At 50.3% G+C, this 7,889-nt stretch overlaps 1 protein-coding gene across 4 annotated transcripts in view; it reads right to left on the bottom strand.

Annotated features, from left to right (window-relative positions):
• The window catches only part of ALDH1L1 (aldehyde dehydrogenase 1 family member L1), a 107,537-nt gene extending 99,901 nt beyond the window's left edge, over nucleotides 1–7,636 (bottom strand). The window contains exons 1-2 of one of the 4 annotated variants that reach the window (XM_072720121.1): nucleotides 7,571–7,636; nucleotides 3,503–3,615 (exon numbers count right to left, since the gene is read on the bottom strand). The gene's annotated coding sequence lies outside the window, so the exon portion shown is untranslated. Of the gene's footprint in view, nucleotides 1–3,013; nucleotides 3,342–3,502; nucleotides 3,821–7,570 lie in introns of those variants that run through there. The other 3 variants (XM_025991615.2, XM_025991614.2, XM_025991613.2) reach the window with 3 other exon arrangements.
• Nucleotides 7,637–7,889: the final 253 nt, after the last annotated feature.

Raw genomic sequence — 7,889 nt, forward strand, 5'->3', positions numbered from 1 at the left:
AAATCCACGTCTATTCACATCTTACTTCAAAATGCAGTTCAATTGGATTAAAATAAATACTTAAAAAATCAAATATAGGAAGAAAACATCAAAATATGAGAAAAAAACAGTAAGTATTGGGCTTTAGAGACTTAACACTAAAGGAGATATGTAAAAGAAAGCATATGATAAATTTTCATGCAGGAAGATTTTATAGGTATCTGAAGCAATTTGCCAAAAGAATAAAAGCTTATTGCCAATAGAGGAATAAAAACATGTTCATATTACAATTAATTGAATAAATGCCTACTAAAACAAGAGACTGTTTTTCTCCTATAAAATTGGAAGGCACTTAAGATGATATAAATATCTGATGCTGTCTAGGTCATGGAAAAATGGACACTCTCCTGTGGCACTAAAGGATAATGCTGGTGCAAATTCTCTGGAGGAAAATTTGGCAATAAAGATCAAAATCCTAGAAATGCTTCTTTTCTTCTGACGCAGCATTTTCTCTTCTAAATTATGTTTGGGTGAGCAAATAAAAGCATGAGTACTGTAAAATTATGATTCCCACTGTGTAAACCATGCAGCCAGTCAGAAATGGCTACAGAGTTGGTCTCACCACCTGGAATATGTAGGCCAGAACCCCCCAACAGACAATAAATCACTCTAATTTTTAAAACTGCTATGTGTATGGATGTTTGTGTACTTGCAGCATAAAAACTTGGGAGGATTCAGAGACGTTAAGTCACTGGGTAGAGTGTTTTGGGTGTGGGGGATTTTTGATGACAGTAATTATCTTTTCTTTAACAGAATGTTCTGGCTTTTTGTATACTAAGCATATATTACTTGTGGAAAAGTAAAGCAGCACAAAACAAGATCCTTCTGGAAGCAGGGAAGCAGAGTCAGCATAACCACCTGTAGGTCTGTGGTCACAGTTCAGGGAAACTGAGTGTGGCAGGGACAGGTGCACTGGGAGGGGCCTCAGCCAATCTTGACCTTTGGCTTAAGAAAAGATCAGGAGCTGCCAGGGGGCGGAGCCAGGGAAGGAAGGAGAGCCAGAGTGTGTGCAGCTGGGCCGGCTGCCTGGGCAGCCAGCAAGCCTCTACCTCCTTTCTGAATCGGCTCAGCGTCCTTGCCCCCAGCAGTGCTTAAGTCCACTCTAGGGCTGCCCTGGCAGCAGCAGGACTGTCAGGGCTTCCCAGGCCTCCTACCCCAAGCACCCAGCTCAGACCCGGCTCCCTAGTGACATGAAACGAAGGCAAAAGAAAAATGATAAAATCTCCTTACTACTTGTAGCCCACTGACAGGTCCTTGAGAAAGGCAGAGTGACCTTCCCCCTAGGGACTTAACTGCCTGGATGCTGACACTTTGCTGAGGGCAAAAGGCATTCTTAGCCTGCCCTCCAGGATGCTGTAAAGTCTACTTTAACATATAAAAATTCCTTTGGAAACTTCCTTTATCTCTACCACCCCCCACCAAGATACATGTTGACAATCATTCCCCAAGTATACCCAGCAATATACATCTGAAGGAGCTCATGGAATAGGGGCCAGGCGGGGCTAGGTAGGGAGAGACAGGTAGGGGGCTGCAGCATTAGCTCACAGAAATCCCCAAAATGAGGAGAATTACCAGTGTCTAAGAAGGCAGTAAGCCACTAAAGGTGCTATCACTAGTCCTTACTCAATAGTGCTATCAGCAGAGATGTTAAAAGGATTCAAGTTCCCTGGTTGGCCTTCCATAAAAACCCAACCCTAAAAGCCTTCAGGGGCAACCCTGTGGGAGCCACTCTAACTCCGAGAGCTCCGATGTATCCCTGCTTAATAAAACTCTCTTGCTTTCCTCACTCTCCTTTGTCTGCCAGACTCCTTCTCGGCTGAGGCAAGAACCTCACAGTCCCGACCCCGCCCACGCTGGGGGCGGCAAGGTGCGGGAGCAGCAGCTCCGGACCGTCTGTTCTCAAGCTGAGGTCTTGGGACCCCCGGAAGAATGCAGCTGGGGGGAGGGGGGCACAGCCACGAGGCTGCCCGTTCCGCCCGCTGCCCGGGCCGGGCGGGAAGCAGAGCGGACTCGTCTGCTGCAAGCGGTCGGCTCCGTCTGGCACCTGGCAGGGAGGATACCGCGTCCCTCCCACCGCCCGGGTCCCTGGGGGGTCAGGTGTCACCCGCTGTCTGTCCCACTGTGCTGCGCGGGCGCAGGACGCGGGGCAGGCCCCCTAGACCACCTGGCCCTGTAGACCCGTCTTCAACCTGGGTAAATCGCTCTCATTTCTAAGGCTCAGTTCGCTGGTCTCCAAGAGACACGTCGCAGGGTTTGTTCCCAACATTGTCCTGAAGGTTAACAGTCGTAGGAGGGACAGCAGCCAACATTCAGAGAGTCAAAGTTTGAGAGACTTGCTCAAGGTCACTGAGAAGCGTGGGAGGCGGGAGAAAAGCGGCACCTGAAGCCGACGCCCCCCACCCCGAACCCCGCGTCTGAGAATGCCCCTTAAAATTCTGTCTCCATCTGCACCTAAGGGAGGTGCCTCCCTGCCTCTCCTAGGGAGGTGACAAATGAGGGGCCCGCACAGGTGCAGGGAGGGGAGCGGACCCTGGGTTCTAGGTCGCGCGACCCCAAGAACCACGTGTTGGGGTCCCCGGGGGCCCCGGGGTGCGCGCGCCCGTGCACAGCTGTCCAAGCAGCAGAGGCGCCCGCGCCCTGGCCCCAGAGGCGGCCAATCCCGGGGAACCTCGTCCACTCCCTGACATGGGGTGAGGGGCTTGGCGCGGGGGGCGCCGCGGAGGACCGCGGTGTCACCTTCGCTTTGTCCCAGTCTCCCCGCGCCCCGCTAGGCTGGAGGGGCCGCCGCCCCACGGAGCACCCCCGCCCGGAGCATCCCCGCCCCGGACCCGAGGCCCGGCGTCCCCGCGGAGACGCGCGCGTCCACCAGGAGCCCCCGTCGGGGACCCGAGCCCAGAACCCCTGGACCCTGGAGGCGAGAGCTGGGACAGCCTCCCTCCGTCGGGGGTCGGGGGTCGGGGCCCGGGGCACTCACCACGCGCGGGAGGAGGCGAGGAGCCGCGGGCCAGGCGAGGCCGCGGGAGCGTGGGGCGGGGCGGCGTGTTTGCGGCCGGAGCCGCGGAGGGGAGGGGCGCCAGCCGAGGCGGGGGGCGGGGGGGGGGTGCCCTGCGGCTGTGCGGGCAGGCCCCGCGCACTCACCCTCCCTGGGCTGGCCTGCACCTGGCCGGAAGACGTGCCAAGGACCCTTCGCAAGTCACGGGGCTTTGCCAAGGCGCGAGTGTTGGGTGATTGGGGTGCCTGCAAGGCTGCTGGTGGGAGGAGACTCATCCCTGGTAACTTCACCCATTCCCTCCCTCCCTCCCTCCCTCATTCAAGAAAAACGTGCCAAGTTCCTACCCTATGCCATGGACCGGGCACAGCCAAACAAGACCTGCCCCCTGTAAACTTGCAGTCTCCTGGCAGAGACAGTACCTGGGTGTACGCGTGAATATCGGGGTTCCCGCCTGCCCAGTGCCCTTCCCACCTTGCACAGCCACAGGCTTCCCTGCAGACAAGTCCTCTTCTCCCTGCTTCTTTCCGCTCAGTCCGGGTGCCACGGATGCCTCCTCTGTCTCAGGCCGGGGTATCTGTCCCACTCTGGGACAACGTCCAGAAAAGAGAATACAGAGGAAAACAAATCTGCACATTGTGTCCCGACTGTGAGCCTGTGTCCGGCGGCTTCTGGACAAGCCACCCAAAAGCCCGCCTGCCATTCCCGCTGCTGGACTCCCTTCCTCTCAGGTTCCCTCTACCCGCGCGCCAGCCAGCGGACCTCTGCCCAGTGCCTGAACACCCCAAGTGTGCCGGGCCTCGGGAACTCTACACTGGCCCCTGCCAGAACATTCCTCTCTCAAATACTAGCGAGGCATGCCCCTCTCTTGCCTTCACATGGTACTTGACATACCCATTATTACTAGAGAAGCTTTTCCCAGTCGCATAATCTGAAGAAGCCTCTCAGTGAGTCCCATCACTTCACTGTTTTATTTCCTTCACAGCTCTTACAGCATATCTGATATCTTTTTAGTTCATTATTTGGTTATTAATCTGTTATTAATCCTGCTACTCCAACTCTCTGAGGGCAGGAAACTTGTATGATGTATTCACTGTTGTCAGAGGCCTGGGATGGGAAACTAGCACGAGTGGAACTTTGAGGCTAGAACAGAGAATGCAGAAGGATAGGTGACAGGAACTCCTGGGGAAAAAAAAATGGCTTGGAGATGGGACACCCCCAAGAGTGTGAGGAAGTCAGAGAAGAACCCATAGCATTAGCAGTGTATGGAGCTGGAGAGGAGGGAAGTGTACACAGAAATTTTACACAGTCACATGGAAAATAGAAAATGTACCAGATGAACTGGATGGTCTGGCTAGGATTTCCAGGCAGAATGTTGAAGGTGCTTCCTGGCTTTTTATCGCTGCTCATATTAAAATGTGAGAGAAGAGAAATAAGCCAAAAGATAGAATATTAAATAAAAAGGAACCAGGGGGTACCCAGGCGGCTCAGGGGTGGAGCATCTCCCTTTGGCTCAGGGCGTGACCCCAGGGTCCTGGGATGGAGTCCTTCCCCTCATGGAACCTGCTTCTCCCTCTGCCTGTGTCTCTGCCTCTCTGTGTGTCTCTCATGAATAAATAAATAAAATGTTTTTTTAAAAAAGGAACCAGAACTTGCTGATTTTGAAAATTCCCTATCTCTTCAGGTGTCAAATGATGTTAAAATTAACAAATAGTTTCCAGGCAAAGATGTAATGCAGGGCCATGCCAAGAAAAGATAAGGCAAGGCAGGGGCTATAAAATCCTTTGCTAAGTCCTTAAAAAGATCAAAAGTGGTACTTCAGAGTATTTGGTGAAACAGTAGGACTTCCAAGAAATTTGAAGTTGCCATTCAGCAGAAGCCCAAGGTAGAGCAGGGTTTATCTCAAAGACATGTGTGGGTCAGCCGGTCGACGAAAGTAATAAACCTCGACAAGATTCACAGAGGACACAAAGTTTTCAAAAGAATCACATTGATAAAATAGTGCCAGCTCGGACTAAAAGGATCAGAGATAGTACTACATGAAAAGAAACTTCTAGATCCCCCTCCTCTCAAATTCTACTGGCAAGAAGAAAGCACTCAGATGCAAACACAGGATACATTTCATGGAAACAAAAGGAAACTCAGAAGAATGAAGAGTCCACAGGGTAGAAGCAAGAGCACAGAGAATCACATCCAGGCCAAATCAGCTTGAGTGCTAATCAGGGAGCTTCCAGCATCTGCCCCGCAGGGGTTCAGAACTGTGTGCCTCCTGTCCCCATCCCCTTTGAACAAGGATGTCTATGGTGGTCACGCTGTGCCTGTCCCACCATCATATGTTGGGTGTGGGCAGGGGGGAAAGGGTGCAGACAGCTTGTGCTTTGATTGTACTGTACTCAAGGAGCTCCATGGAAGGAAATACACCCAAGGAGCTTCTTCCACATCAGGATCTGATTTAGATCAGAGTCTGGGCTCTGAGCTGATTCTGTAGTAGGATGGGACTTTTGGTGGGGGATGTTTCGAAGGGCGCATATGTTTTGCATGTGGGAGGTCTGTAAATAATCTGTGGCCACTGGGGGGGCTGTGATAGTTTAAAAGCTCTTTGACACTCCCTGCATTCAACAGGACTGCAATTCCTTGAACCCTGGAATGTGGGCTGGACTCAATGACTTGCTTCTAACAAGCAAAATGCACAGTGGAAGTGATAGCATGTGACTTGTAAATCTATCCTTTCCCAGAGAGTGAAGTGAGGCCTGAGTTCAGAGTGGCAGAGCCAGATCTTCTATGTCCTAGAATGATGGTATTCTCTGAAGGAGTCATACTGAGCCCACCACTGCCAGTTCTGTTTACTGTGCCAGGAATGCCCCTTCACTTCATCTCTCTTAGCCGGTGGGGATTGGTCTGTGCATTATCTCTTTTGGGAAGGCTTCCCTAGCCCTCTTCCCTTTGGGAATTCCCACATTCGTAGCCCAGGTCACACTCTAATATAATTTCCCTTATGTTTGTCTGTCTGTCTCTGTCTCTGTCTCTCAACTGTAAGACCTCTGAGAGCAGGGGCAGGGTCTACTTCATCTGTGTACTCCAGAGCCTTGCACAGGACCTCACTCAGAAAAGGCACCAGTGTGTGAGTGTGGATGGAGGGTGTCCCAACAGAGACACCCTCTCCCTGAGCTTTCTGTTGTTCCCTGAGGGACAGGGAACACAGAAGATGTTTGCACGCCTTACACTGAGGGTAAAGGGATGGGAGCTACTGTTCTAATCCAGGGGCAATTTAGAAGATAAGTCTGGGCCACATGGACAGGTGACCAGATGGATAATGAGATGGATTCTCTTTCTGTTGTGTAAGGATGATTCAGCTTATCCTCTGGGAACTCAGTAACTCAGTGCTGTGTGTACACTGCAAAGGAAACATTAACTTGCCAAGGTCTGCAGCCTTTTGGAAATTGAAGCTGACAGGGTTCATGGCCTGAACTGTCTTTTCAAATCTGGGGCTAGTGCTCCCCTTTGCTGAACTCCTGAGGTATACTGTTCAGATGCAAACTGAGACCATCCCACACTTCTACTCCATCTTATGAATAGCTCATGGTGTCACTTGGTATCCTGTCTCCTAGAATCTATCCCCAGTGGGAACTGAGAATTTAAGAGGATTTTCCTCGATATTCCCCCTTAAAATGGCCAACCCGTGATTTTACATATTGTCTTAGTCTGTTTCAGCTGCTATAACACAATGCCAAACCAGATGGCTTATAAACAACAAAAAATATATTTCTCACAGTTCTGGAGGCTGGAAGTCCGAGATCATGGCAGCATGATCAGGTGAGGGCCTTCCTCTGAGGGACTTCTCACTGTGTCCTCACATAGTGGAAGGGGCCAGAGAGTTCTGTGGAATCTCTTTCATGAAGGCACTAATCCCCTTGGTGAGTGCTCCACCTTCATTACCTAATGGCCCCCAAAGCCCTACCTTCTAATCCTATCATCTTTGGGTGTTTAATTTCAACATATGAATCTGCAGGAGGGACACAAACCATAGACTATATAGAGGCAAAAATATGAGTTAGCTTTACTACATTTCTAAGCCTTTAATAAAGACCAAACTAAGAACCCGGAATTACAAACAAAAATGTTTCTGAAGAGCTAAGCTGATGGTCAGGAGGTTCATAGCTATCTACTGTGAGGACCTTGCCAGCCTCCAGCAAAGCCTATGGGTCCCTGTGTTAAATCAAACCTTGGGGTTGGTTTGTGGTTGTGTCCCAGTGCCCAGGACAGTCCCTACCCTGAAGATAGCCCCAGGAGCTCATGGCACAATGAGAATGGAGGACAGGCAGGTGCTTGTAGCCTAGTGAGAGACATGAATGTGCAGACACAGCAGAAATCAAAGGTAAGAAAATGATGTGACGATATGGACTGGCAGCTAGGATGAATTTAATTAGGAAAAAATGAGAAAGATTCCAGCTAGAGAGAAGAGTAAGAGTGAATGCAGGGATTGTGGAAGTGGAAGTTTGAGTGTAAGTAGTTGCTAAGAAACAATGAGAAAGCATTACTCACCATGCAGCTGGTTAAGCCAGACCCAAAAGGACAAATACTGTGTGATTCCACTTATCTGAAGTCCCTAGAGTCAACAGATTCCTAGATAAAGAAAATAGGGTAGTGATTGCAGGGGCTGGGGGGAGGGGAGCAGGGAATTAGTGTTTTTTTTTGTTTTTTTTTTTTTTTTTTGGAATTAGTGTTTAACGGGGATAGTATTTCAGTTTGGGAAAACAAAGAGTTCCAGAGATGGATGGTGGGGATGGTTGCACAACAACATTAATGTACTTAATGCCACTGAATATGACACTTAAAAATGCTTGAAATGGTAAACTTTTAA

This window comes from Vulpes vulpes, chromosome 9 (assembly GCF_048418805.1).
Source record: "Vulpes vulpes isolate BD-2025 chromosome 9, VulVul3, whole genome shotgun sequence".
Classification (NCBI taxonomy): Eukaryota; Metazoa; Chordata; class Mammalia; order Carnivora; family Canidae; genus Vulpes; species Vulpes vulpes.